The sequence below is a fragment of the Bos taurus genome, chromosome 22, assembly GCF_002263795.3.
Source record: "Bos taurus isolate L1 Dominette 01449 registration number 42190680 breed Hereford chromosome 22, ARS-UCD2.0, whole genome shotgun sequence".
Classification (NCBI taxonomy): domain Eukaryota; kingdom Metazoa; phylum Chordata; class Mammalia; order Artiodactyla; family Bovidae; genus Bos; species Bos taurus.
In genome coordinates, this window is record NC_037349.1 from 8,943,133 (window position 1) to 8,955,803 (window position 12,671).

Sequence of the window (12,671 nt, forward strand, 5' to 3'; positions counted from 1 at the left end):
TGCTTCTTCCAGCCCAGCTTTTCTCATGATGTACTCTGCATATAAGTTAAACAAGCAGGGTGACAATATACACCCTTGATGTACTCCTTTTCCTATTTGGAACCAGTCTGTTGTTCCATGTCCAGTGCTAACTATTGCTTCCTGACCTACATATAGATTTCTCAAGAGGCAGATCAGGTGGTCTGGTACTCCCATCTCTTTCAGAATTTTCCAGTTTCTTGTGATCCACACAGTCAAAGGCTTTGGCATAGTCAATAAAGCAGAAATAGATATTTTTCTGGAACTCTCTTGCTTTTTCAATGATCCAGTGGATGTTGGCAATTTGATCTCTGATTCCTCTGCCTTTTCTAAAACCAGCTTGAACATCTGGAAGTTCATGGTTCATGTATTGCTGAAGCCTGGCTTGGAGAATTTTGAGCATTACTTTACTAGCATGTGAGATGAGTGCAATTGTGCGGTAGTTTGAGCATTCTTTGGCATTGCTTTTCTTTGGGTTTGGAATGAAAACTGACCTTTTCCCGTCCTGTGGCCACTGCTGAGCTTTCCAAATCTGCTGGCATATTGAGTGCAGCACTTTCACAGCATCATCTTTCAGGATTTGAAATAGCTCAACTGGAATTCCATCACCTCTACTAGCTCTGTTTGTAGTGATGCTTTCTAAGGCCCATTTGACTTCACATTCCAGGTCTAGTTAGTGGGTATAATGGATCAGATGTATCCCACTTTTCTTGAAAATCTACTAGGTGACTGTGAAAGAGCTTTTCATGAATTTTCTCCTTAATCCGTTCCACAGTGATGTGAATCACGGGAGACTGATGCTGCCTGTCCTTATGTGAGACTTCAGAGACTCAGAAACATCCCCAGGACTTGGCTAATGCCACCCGCAAGGTAGGAAATGGAGAAAGGATTTCAACACATACGTTCTCTCCTCATGTGCACCTTGCACATAGATTTCGCTTCCTGTTGACCATGACGAAGATATATTTCCTTCACACAATACACTTCTTACATTAAAAAGTGTTTTAATTTCAAATATGAATGCATGCTTAACTTTTGCCCTTGAATAAAGATGGAAGCTCATATGCTGAGGTGACTGTGCATCAGTAAAAACCAATAATCTATTATTACGGTGTGAGTAGGTGTGATATCTTCTCGCTAATGACTTGCTAGGCATAAGCACCAGGAGATGAACTTGACATTTGATACTGATACAGCCGAAAAGGGAAGACCCTGGATTGTTCTTAAGGAACACTTTTAAACCTTTCTTAAAGTTCGAAGAGCTTTATCTTCCTAAAATGGAAATATAGAAATGGTCCTTGTCAGAAGGGAGCAACACAGGGCCCCAGTGATTCACACCTGCTGTATGTGGAATTAAAGTGATGCTTTAATTTGAACCTATATCTGAATTTTGTCATAGGAGTCATTGGTATTTTAAAACATTCTTTTATCTCCCACCAAAGAACTTTGGGGAAAGGATGACAGATTCTTGCTTGGATCCAAGGCATTTGAGTGGGCTGAGGGCTGGAGCCCCAGAGGCTGCTTTTGTCTCATAAGCAGTTATTTCCATTTTAGTGTGTTTATAGCCACAGCTCCAATGTTGGAGGATTAACCCGGGCTTGACTGAAAGTTTACTGAAGAGAATGCAGACTAGGTATTTCTTGCCTTACTTGTCTCCGTTCTCCTTGATCTCATGTTTATCTTCTCTGCTCACCACAGTATCAGATCAAATGTCACCTCTTCCAAGAAAGAGGTCTTTTCCTCACTTGGCAGAAACAGGCAGAGGAATCAGAAACTGGTCTCTATAAATGCGATTTGGGGACCTTCCCAACACAAGCTTTTCCTATGCTCTGCTGATCAGAAGCCCTCAGTGCCTCCTGCAGCACCTCCTACATCTGGGCTTGAGTCCTCAGCCCAGCAACTCAAACTCTCTCCATGGAGGCCTGCCTTGTTGTGTATATGCCCTGTTCCTCTGATACCCACTCCCATCCTTGGCATGCAAACACCACACTAGATCCCCTCACACCTAAGTGCATGGAAAAGCCTCCTTCATTCGTGTAACTCTCATATCCCTCTGGGCACCTTCCTTTTTCATTCCTTAAATTAATTACATTAAAATGATTTTTATAGGTTTATATTATGAGTCAGCAGTCACCACTTAACAGTAACATATAATCTCTCCCCTTGGGAAGTTCTGGTCTAATTTCTCTGTGGTGGTTCACAACACATTCATCACTAGACCATGTCCTATGGTTGCCTGCATCAGCATCACTTCTGTAATTTACTACATATTCCTTTTATGTCTGAATCTCCCCCTCCTGAGAACTTATACATGGCTAAAACAAAAGCAAAAACAAAAACAAAAACAAAACCTTCGCTCACTGGAAGTGACTGATTGGAAATATAGGAGCTTTTTGTGTTTGCTGAGGATTTCTGCATACAGAAGGCATTCATATATGGCCCAGGTTTTCTGAGATTTTTTTCCTCAATTTCAAAAATTATGTCTCATTGCCACATCATATGTCTTGACTTCTAGATGCAAATTATAGTGACATGAGTGTATTACATTTGTCTTCATGTAACACAAATTGTTCAGCATGGAAGTATTATTTCTACTCTGAACTCGTAACGACTATTGATTTATTTTTTTCCTAAATTGTTTTTGATTTGTAGCTGCTCCAACCCACATGCAGGTAAACACAGAAATATACAATTTGGATGTCAGTGTTGTAACATCTGTGAAAAAGGCCAGAAGAAGCCCAGCTTTTCTTTGTAACTATCTCAAAGGTCTTTGCTGCCGTTCCTTCTTATCTGCAGGTATGTAGCTCTTTCTGTGATGCACGCCTCATGTACCTGGGAACACATCTTTCCAACGGCTGGCACATAGTTCTCAGAACCAGCATGAGAAAAAAAAAAGCCTAGATGACTAGAATTAAAATAACAGCTTCATTTAAAGCTTTTCTAAAGTCAAACATCTGAGCATCCTCCAGAACCCAAGAAGTGAAGGAGATCAATCTCTTGTCCCATTCTGAGGGTTGTCTTTTCATTTTGTTTTTGCTTTCCTTTGCTGTGTAGAAGCTTTTAAGTTTAATTAGGTCCCATTTATTTTTGTTTTTATTTTCACTACTCTAGGAGGTGGGTCAAAAAATGTCTTGCTGCAATTTATGTCAGAAAGTGTTCTGCCTGTTTTCCTCTAAAAGATTTATAGTATCTGCCCTTACATGTAGGTATTTAATCCATTTTGAGTTTATTTTTGTGTATGGTGTTAGGAGGGTTCTAATTTCATTCTTTTACTTGTAGCTATCCAGTTTTCCCAGGAGCACTTGTTGAAGAGACTGTCTTTTCTTCATTGTATATTCTTGACTCCTTTGTCATAGATTAGGTGACCATAGGTACTTGGTTTTATCTCTCTTTTCTGTCCTGCTCTGTTGATCTATATTTCTGTTTTGGGGGCTAGTATCATACTGTTTTGTTTACTGTGGCTTTGCAGTATAGTCTGAAGTCATTGCAGCACTACGTACTGCAATAGCCAAGGATGGAAGTAACCTAAATGTCCATCAACAGAAGAATGGATACAGAAGATGTGTCACATATATACAATGGAACATTACTCAGCCACAGAAAGGAATAAAATAGTCCCATTTTCAGAGACATGGATGGACCTAGAGATTGTCATATGGAGTGAAGTAAGTTAGAAAGAGAAACACAATTATCATATAATATTGCTTCTATGCGGAATCCAGAATAATGGTACAGATGAATTTTTTCAAAGCAGAAATAGAGACACAGATGTAGAGAACAAACTTATGGTTACTGGGGCGCTAGGGGTGAGGCAGATGAATTGGAAGATTGGGATTGACATATATACACTATTGATACTATATAAAGTAGGTAACTAAAAAATAATAATAATAGAATAGATAACCAGTGAGAACCTACTTTATAGCACAGGGAAGTCTGCTGAATGCTCTGTGGTGACCTAAATGGGAGGGGAATCTAAAAAAGAGGGAATATACGTATATGTATAACTGATTTACTTTGCTGGACAGCAGAAACTAACACAACATTGTAAAGCAACTATACTCTAATAATTTTTTTTAAAAAACCATTATGCCATGAGGCAAAAAAAAAAAAAAAAAATGTGATAAGAATTATTTTTCTCCCAAATCTCAAAATTATGAACTTGGTAAGGTTGAACACTTCCCACAAATTAGTGTCTTAAAACAACACATCTTCTGTTAAATATGGGAGTGGGTGCATTTCAGTATTCCTTTTTCCCTCTCCCAAGTGCTTTCCTGGTGCTTCCTGTCAGTGCTATTCCTCCAGTCCCCACTGCAAGCTCTTTCTTTCCAACACTGCAGCACTGAAGCAGCACAATTTTAAAGTAGAATTTAGGACCTGACACAGAGGAAGGGATCTGGCTAACTCTGCAGAGAGAATCTAATTAGGGAGACGGGATTTGAAGAGCTGGAGTTTTTCTAGGACACCTGGCTCACCCTTCTGTGTAATGGAAGTTGTCACTGGCCCTTTGCTGGCAGCTGAGGCATCAGGATGTGGGTGTCACTTCTCATCTGAATTAAATGCTGCCTCCAGCATGACGTTTCAGGCAAACAGGAACTGCTGGGTGCTCAGGCACTGGGATCTTTACCTGAAGTCCCTTTCAACTTGGAGACACTGTAATTTTGCAGAGGGAGAGAGCTGTCAGCACAGGATAAGGGAGAACTTTCTAAAACTCAGAACTACCGGTCACCAGACAGACTGTTTGGTTCCACTACTGGCCAAATTCAGCAGAGATATGACTTGCTGATCAGCTGAATAGAGAGTCCACCTCAGAGCCACAGGACTTACTAAGTTAAAGCTTCAGCCTCAGTCTCACGCCCATAAAATGATGGATATGATATTGATTCATTTACATACTCATTCATTGTTGCTTTATTGGGAATCCATTGTGTTCCAGGCAATCTTCTAGGGATGGAGATACAATGATTAATGAAAAAGGTGAAGTCTTTGTCCTTATGGAGCATCTATTTTAATGAGAAAAGAAAGAAAACAAGCCAATTAAGGACTGGCTATCATGTGATACTACAGTTATAAAGGGATGGAGAGTGATGCTGGAAATGTTGTCAAACCTGTGGAGTCAAATAAAATTGAATGATTAAAAAAAATTTATCTTGAATTGAACCATAGTTGATTTACAATGTCATGTAAGTTTCAGGCGTACAGCAAAGTGATTCAGTAATACATATACATGTATCTATTCTTTTTCACATGCTTTTCCCATTTAGGTTATTACATAAGTTCATTCTCTAAGTCTGTGAGTCTTTTTCTGTCTTGTAAATAAGTTCACTTTTATCGTTTCTTTCTAGATTCCATATATAAGTGATATACGGTATTTATTTTTCTGTGACTTACTTTACTCAATATGACAATCTGTGGGTCCATCCATGTGTTTGAGAATGGCATTATTTCATTCTTTTTAATGGCTGAGTACGATTCCATTGTATATATGTACCACTTCTTCTTCACCATTTAGGTTATTATAGAATATTGAGCATCATTCTCTATGCTATACAGTAGGTCCTTGTTGATTAAAAATTGAATGATATTAGTGAAAACTAAGAGAGATAATAAGGACTGCTATTTACTAAGTGTTTTCTGGGTTCCTGGCACTATGGAAAGCACTGTGCCTTAAATAAACTACCTATCAATAAGGACTAATAGGCTCATTTTATAGGCACTATGGCTGAGACTTTGAGGAACTGTATAACTTGAGTAACATGCCCAGTAAACCTAGCTATTTGGAGGTGAATCTGGCAATGGAATTCAGGTATGAGCATTGGGCTTACAGGAGGTCCCTAATTAATTATATTGCTATTGATGAAATTCATTAATATTAATATGCTGTTGAGCTATTATGAAGGTTATGTGAAGTTAAAATTTTATGTGTTTAACAAATATTGCCTATGGTGTAAAGCTAGAGGCTATAATGCTTGCAAGGAAATAGGACACTGCCTTTGCCTTGCTCAAGTTTTCTGTCTAGTTTGGGGAGCTCTGCCTCAGGAAACAATAACTTAACACAGAACATGACTCCAGTATATAATAGTTCTCGACAGCAGAAGTCACCATTATTATTGGCAGTAACGGATGAAAGGAGGAAGGTAGCCATGGGGTTTCTTTTGGTCAGGAAAGATGTCCAGGTTTGAGTGAGGTCTTGAGAATGATAAATATGCAAGGGGCTGAGGGAAAGGAAAGAATAAAACAGATGGGATGGCTTGTTTGCAAGAATTAATGAAGCTTTAAAAGAAAAATAACAATAACAACCAAGAGTCCATCAACAGGACAATGGCTAAACAAATGGTGGTATATTTGCCCAATGGCAAATATACTACCATTATTCAGTGATTTAAAAAATAGATATATAAGCTACTGACACAAGCAACAATATTCATGAATCTTGAATGCATTTGATGAGTAAAGGAAGCTATCCACAAAGGGTATGAACTGTATGATTCCATCTGCATGAAATTCAGAATGAGGCAAACTAATCTATGGGGACAAAAGTTAGCAAAGTGATTCACTCTTGGGTTGTGGAGGGGATTAATTGGAAATGGGAATTAAAGAACATATTGGGATAATGGAAATGCTCTACATCTTGAACTGGGTGAGAGCTACATAGGTGTACGCACAGATAAAATGTCTTTGAGTTTCACATCTCAGATGGTACATTTTATTGTACATAAATTAAACCTTAATAAATCAAACACAATAGAGGGAAAAAAAGATGAGACTGGGGATACTCCAGAGAGCAGAGATTGGCTCATTTAATTAAGACAGAAATTGACAAAAAACATTTTGGAAGAAAAAAAGTTTGGAGTTAGTTTCCAGGAGGCCATGAGTAAAAAAAAAAAAAAAATACAGCAATTATGATCTGTTCTATGAACTATATTAATAAATTAGCCTCTGGAGGTTTTGAGTAAAAAACTAATAAATGATGTGTGTTAAAACATGAATTTCTAGGTCCCACCGCAGAGGTCTTGGTTAGGATCTGGCAGTGTTCATCTCTTACCAGTTCCTAGGTTGATGCCTATACTCATTGTCTGGAAACCACATTGTAAGGACTCTAGTCTGCTTCTCAGGCACCTCAGGGGTGGAGGTTGAAAGAAAGACAAAGTGATGGAGTTAGATTCAGAGACAATGAGCTTGGAGCCAAGATGTGTTTTGAAGGAAGCCGTATGGAGCTTACATGAGAGGAAGGCTGGGCTAGAGGGAAGCCATGTAAGAAGGAGGCTTTTGTTGTAATTTAGGAGAGATGCGCAAAGTCTAAACCAGAGTGGTATCGAAGGAAGAGGAGATGAAGGGATTAATTCAGAGTGATTCAGGAGTTAGAATTTGATAATTTGGGACTGCATGTTGGGAATCAAGGTAAGAGAGGAGTCTTAGATGTCTCAGAATTTGTAGTTTGGTAATAAGGTGAATGATAGTATCATTTGTATCATGAAACAGGGGAGGACAATGCTAAGAAGGTTGGTCAGGATGTGCATGAGTGCTGCAAAGGGATTGTGTCATGGTCAGCCCCAAGTTCCTGCACACAGACCAGAGATCCACCAGAGCTGAGAGGATTGATAACTGCAAGATTCATGTGGGCTCAATGGAGAATGATTTCTGCCAGAACTGAGACCAAATAGGAAGGTCAGGGTGGCGTGTTCTTAAAGTGGGATTGATTTTATTTTCAGAGTATGTAGTCTTCTCTAAGGAGTTTTAGAAAGATTTTTGAACTTAAGTAAATAAATAATATCAAGGTCTGGAGCAGCTATAAAAGGATGGTAGAGAAGCAACTGTATCAGCAGCAGCTGAAAATTCACAAGGATAAAATAGCAAAATCATGAATAAGTCAGGAGCACACACATGTACATATAAGACAGAAATGGAGACGAAAGAAAGACGGTTCTTTAAATAGTCTTAAGTTATATCTCAGAGAAATAGTAGCAGTTTAAAATGTAAATATATATATATATCCACATATATGGATATATATATATATATATATATATATATATATATAAAGAGATAAAGACTGAAAAGAAATAGGTTAATAATACATAAACAGTGAATCCATGAGTTAAGTTTATGGGCTATATTTATTTTCTTATGTAAACCCTTTATTTTCTCAATTTTCTACAATCAACATGTTATACTTTAAAGTCATGAAAAAAAATTATTTAGTTGCTTTTTGAAAATCTGTTTCTGCCTGAATAATGGAAGAGGAAAGCATGATAGGATTCTCTAGAGAAAGGATTAGAGTCTGGCTTCCTGGTTCTCTTCTCTCTGCCTCCCAAGACAGATCTTGGCAGTCCCACAAAGAAACGTCCAGATCTCAGTGCTCAGTGATTGGCAGCCAGCCGCCCCCTGAGTGTTGCAGCCTCACAGGCGATTTGATCCATTCTCACTGAGCAGAATGGGGCAAGGAGGCAATATTTAGAAAAACTTAACATTGAAACCATTCTAAATACGAATAAAAATGGTTAGTGATGCATAACAGCCTCAGCTACTGCTCACCCCACCTACAGCTGCTGGGGAACCAAGATGCTCTGGCAAATTCCCTTGGGAGCTCTGGGCCTGCTTCACCCCGCCCAGGTCTCTGAGAATCCAGCAAAAAACGGCCCAGGGCAACAGTCATGGAAGCCAATAATAAGCAGAAAATTTAAACAAGAAGCAAGATATGTACCACGGGTTCTTTCTAAGATGTAAAAGAGGTCTGACTTTAAGATACATTCTTTGTATGAGACAGAGCTTTCACGGGAAAAGGAAAGCAAATGCAGATTTCACTCCCATGTCCCACCAATCCTTGTGCTTTTCTTTTCATCATGCCCTTTGCTGGTCCATTAGTTCTGATTCTATGGCTCTGAGAAAAGCAAATGTTGGAGCTCAAAGTTATAGGCAAGGCTTCCCTTAATGATCCATGCTCTCTGCCTCCCTGCTCTTTGGAAAGACTGAAGGCCTGACCCTGTCTCTTGGGAACCACTGGTCAATGGCTACCTACAAATATGCACACTCTAATCTTCTCCTTTCCTCTCTTCCACCATCTCCCAAAAATGACCCCACAGAATTTATTCATGTGCACTGGGTGATTCTGTTAGGTCAACACAGAAATCACCTTCAGCCTCTATTTAAACTCTTGTTTCTTTATATTGTACATTCTATAGAAAACATACAGTGGCCGACTTGTTTCTCTCCTTCAACACCATCATCATACCTGTGAACATACAACAGTGGGGAACTGATGTGGGAAGTTTCTATCTGTTGCTCCAAGAATGTAACATCTTTCTAAATTCCTGTGGGACTCAAGATCAGCTTTTTTATTCTAACAGGTTCTCTGTCACTGGGTAGGCTTAAAGGGGAGGTGCTGTTACGGAAAGAAAAAGGGAGCTGTATCTATAGCCTTTGATGGGAGGAACCCTGCTAATATCAATTCACAGAGCAGCAGGAAGGGAGCCATGGGAATAAATATTACTTCATTGCTTCTTCATCCTCCTTCTAAAGTCTAAGTGGTACTGCCCACTGGCCTAAACCAGGACCTGCAGGGATTGTACTGCATATTTGTACTCACATACATGAAAGTGTATGTGTAAATCTAAATAATTTTATTTTATGTGTATATGATTATTATTGGGCTTCCCTGGGGGCTCAGACAGTAAAGCACCTGTCTGCAATGTGGGAGACCCAGGTTTGATCCCTGGGTTGGGAAGATCCCCTGGGGAAGGAAACTTCAGCTCACTCCAGTATTCTTGTCTGGAAAATCCCATGGATGGAAGAGCTTGGTAGGCTACAGTCTATGGGGTCGCAAAGGGTCGGACACGACTGGGTGACTTCACTTTCACTTTCTTCATGATCATTATTTTTTTCTTCAACTTGCTTTCTCCTCTTAATAGTATATAAGCCAAATCTCCATGATCTCCACTAAAATGAAAAGGGGCTTAGCAGTCAGTACTGATAATCAGTCTGTGAGCAAAGGTTTATTTCTATAATATTACAAGAAATATTATTATTTCTATAATATTAGAATTTTAACCATCAGAGTAAAGATAGATCATTCCCTTTGTTAGGTCTGTGTTTTGTCTGATGTTATCAAATAAGATAAATAAAAGAAGGTTTTACGGTATCTTAAATCATGAGCATGTTGCAAAATATTAAAGTTATTTTGTAACAGACACCATTTTCCCAGGTGAAATAAGGAAAGGACACCTTTCCTAGCTAAAAAGGTCATTGCTGCTGCTCCTGCTGCTAAGTCGCTTCAGTCGTGTCCGACTCTGTGGGACCCCAGAGACGGCAGCCCACCAGGCTCCCCCGTCCCTGGGATTCTCCAGACAAGAACACTGGAGTGGGTTGCCATTTCCTCCTCCAATGCAGGAAAGTGAAAAGTGAAAGTGAAGTCACTCAATTGTGTCCGACTCGTAGTGACCCCATGGACTTAGCTCACCAGGCTCCTCCGTCCATGGGATTTTCCAGGCAAGAGTACTGGAGTGGGATGCCATTGCCATTAGTTCATCTTATATAGGCACTTTACTGAAAACAAGGAAAAATAAGTACTTCTGAGCTGACTTACCTAGCTCCATCATTTCTGAAGAGGTTGCTGGAGGAGGTCATGGGTGGGACAAGACCACTGGTTGAACCGAGAGGGGATTTGTGTCATCAGAGGGTCTTCACCCCATCCTCCATCCTTGGATGGAATGTGCATTCTGCCCACCCCGGTTCTCACGGTTTATCCAGGATGAGCCTTGAGAGTCATTTGCTGCAGAGATCCTCTGGACTGAATAGCAACTGAATCCCATTCTCCTCTTGCTGCCACCCAAGCCCAAGTGCCTCTGCTTGTTAAAAACACCAGCTACTCACCTGGAGTGGCCTCTTCTTTAAATCTCTCCCTGCCCTCCTGGTACAGGGCCTACAGGCTTCAGATTCCACCCTGGGGAATTCCTGAGTTTGAGTACCAGTAAGGTGGTGCTAGTGGTAAAGAACCTGCTTGCCAATGCAGGAGATATGAGAGATATGGGTTCGATCCCTGGGTCAGGAAGATCCCCTGGAGGAGGGCATGGCAACCCACTCCAGTATTCTTGTCCAGAGAATCCCATGGACAGAGGAGAGTGGTGGGCTACAGTCTATGGGGTCACAAAGAGTCGGACATGACTAAAGTGACTTGGCATGGATGCACAAGGCTACTTAAGGTGGGAAAAGAAGTTACCTTTATTTATCCAAGAGTAATTTGAAAATGGGTTAGGATTTTAAATGTTTTTGGGGGGAGAGTGAGGAATCACATTCTAAATACTTTACTTCTTATCGTATGTTCCACCTCAATGCCTTATCGTAGTATCACAGTATTTTAAATGACTGGATATTATTCCATATAAGCTCTGCACCAAAAATTGATTCACCACTAATATATTGAAGAGAATTTACATTTGTTCCAATTTCTTTTTTCTTTTTTTAAATTGGAGTGTAGTTGATTTACAATGGTGTGTTAGTTACAGAAAAGTGAGTCAGTTATACATATACACACGCACGCTAAGTCGCTTCAGTCATGTCTGACTCTTTGCAACCCTATATGGACTGTAGCCTGCCAGACTCCTCTTGTGCATGGGATTTCCCAGGCAAGAATACTGGGGTGGGTTGCCATGCCCTCCTCCAGGGGATCTTCTTGATCCAAGGATCAAACTCATGTCTCTTAAGTCTCCTGCATTGTCAGGCAGTTTCTTTACCACTAGCACCACCTGGGAAGCTCCCATATATATATATATATATATACACTTTCTCTCTCTTTAAGATTCTTTTTCCATGTAGTCTTTTAAAAATATTGAGTAGCGTTCCCTGTTTTATACAGTAGGTCATTATCAAATTGTTTATTTTATGTATCCTGCTACTGCTAAGTCACTTCAGTCGTGTCTGACTCTGTGCAACCCCATAGATGGCAGCCCACCAGGCTTCCCCATCCCTGGGACTCTCCAGGCAAGAACACCGGAGTGGGTTGCCATTTCCCTCTCCAATGCATGAAAGTGAAAAGTGAAAGTGAAGTCGATAGTGACCCCATGGACTGCAGCCCACCAGGCTCCTCCATCCATGGGATTCTCCAGGCAAGAGTACTGGAGTGGGGGTGACATTGCCTTCTCCGATGTGTGTATATGTCAATCCCAATCTCCCAGTTTAGGCCTTACCCATTCCCCCACTATAACCATAAGTTTGTTTTCTACATCTGGAACTCAGTTTCTTGTTCCAATTTCTAAACTGTGCCAAACATCATTTTAAAAGTTGCATTTTTCTCTGTATAGACATATATAGAGGAAAATGCATAAAATATATATGGAGTTCAGTATATTGGGCTTCCCTGGTAACTCAGCTAGTAAAGAATCCACCTGCAATGCAGGAGACCCCGGTTTAATTCCTGGGCTGGGAAGATCCCCTGGAGAAAGGGTAGGATACCCACTCCAGTATCCGTGGGCTTCCCTGGTGGCTCAGATGGTAAAGAATCCACCTGCAATATGAAAGACCTGCATTTGATCCAGTCTAAGGAATAAAATATGGAGACTGGAAAGCTTTCATCACATTCCCTCCCAAACATTCATCTCTCTCTTCCCCAGAGTTTATAAGCACCATGGTTTCTATCACTGTATATTAGTTTTTCTGTT

The 12,671-nt window shown here is 40.1% G+C and overlaps 1 long non-coding RNA gene across 1 annotated transcript in view; it reads left to right on the plus strand.

The window, feature by feature from the left end:
- LOC132343463 (uncharacterized) overlaps positions 1–12,671 on the plus strand; it is a 163,278-nt gene that overhangs the window by 54,981 nt on the left and 95,626 nt on the right. The window contains exons 2-3 of the long non-coding RNA XR_009492308.1: positions 794–888; positions 2,671–2,814. This is a non-coding gene — a long non-coding RNA (uncharacterized lncRNA). The remainder of the gene's footprint in view (positions 1–793; positions 889–2,670; positions 2,815–12,671) is intronic.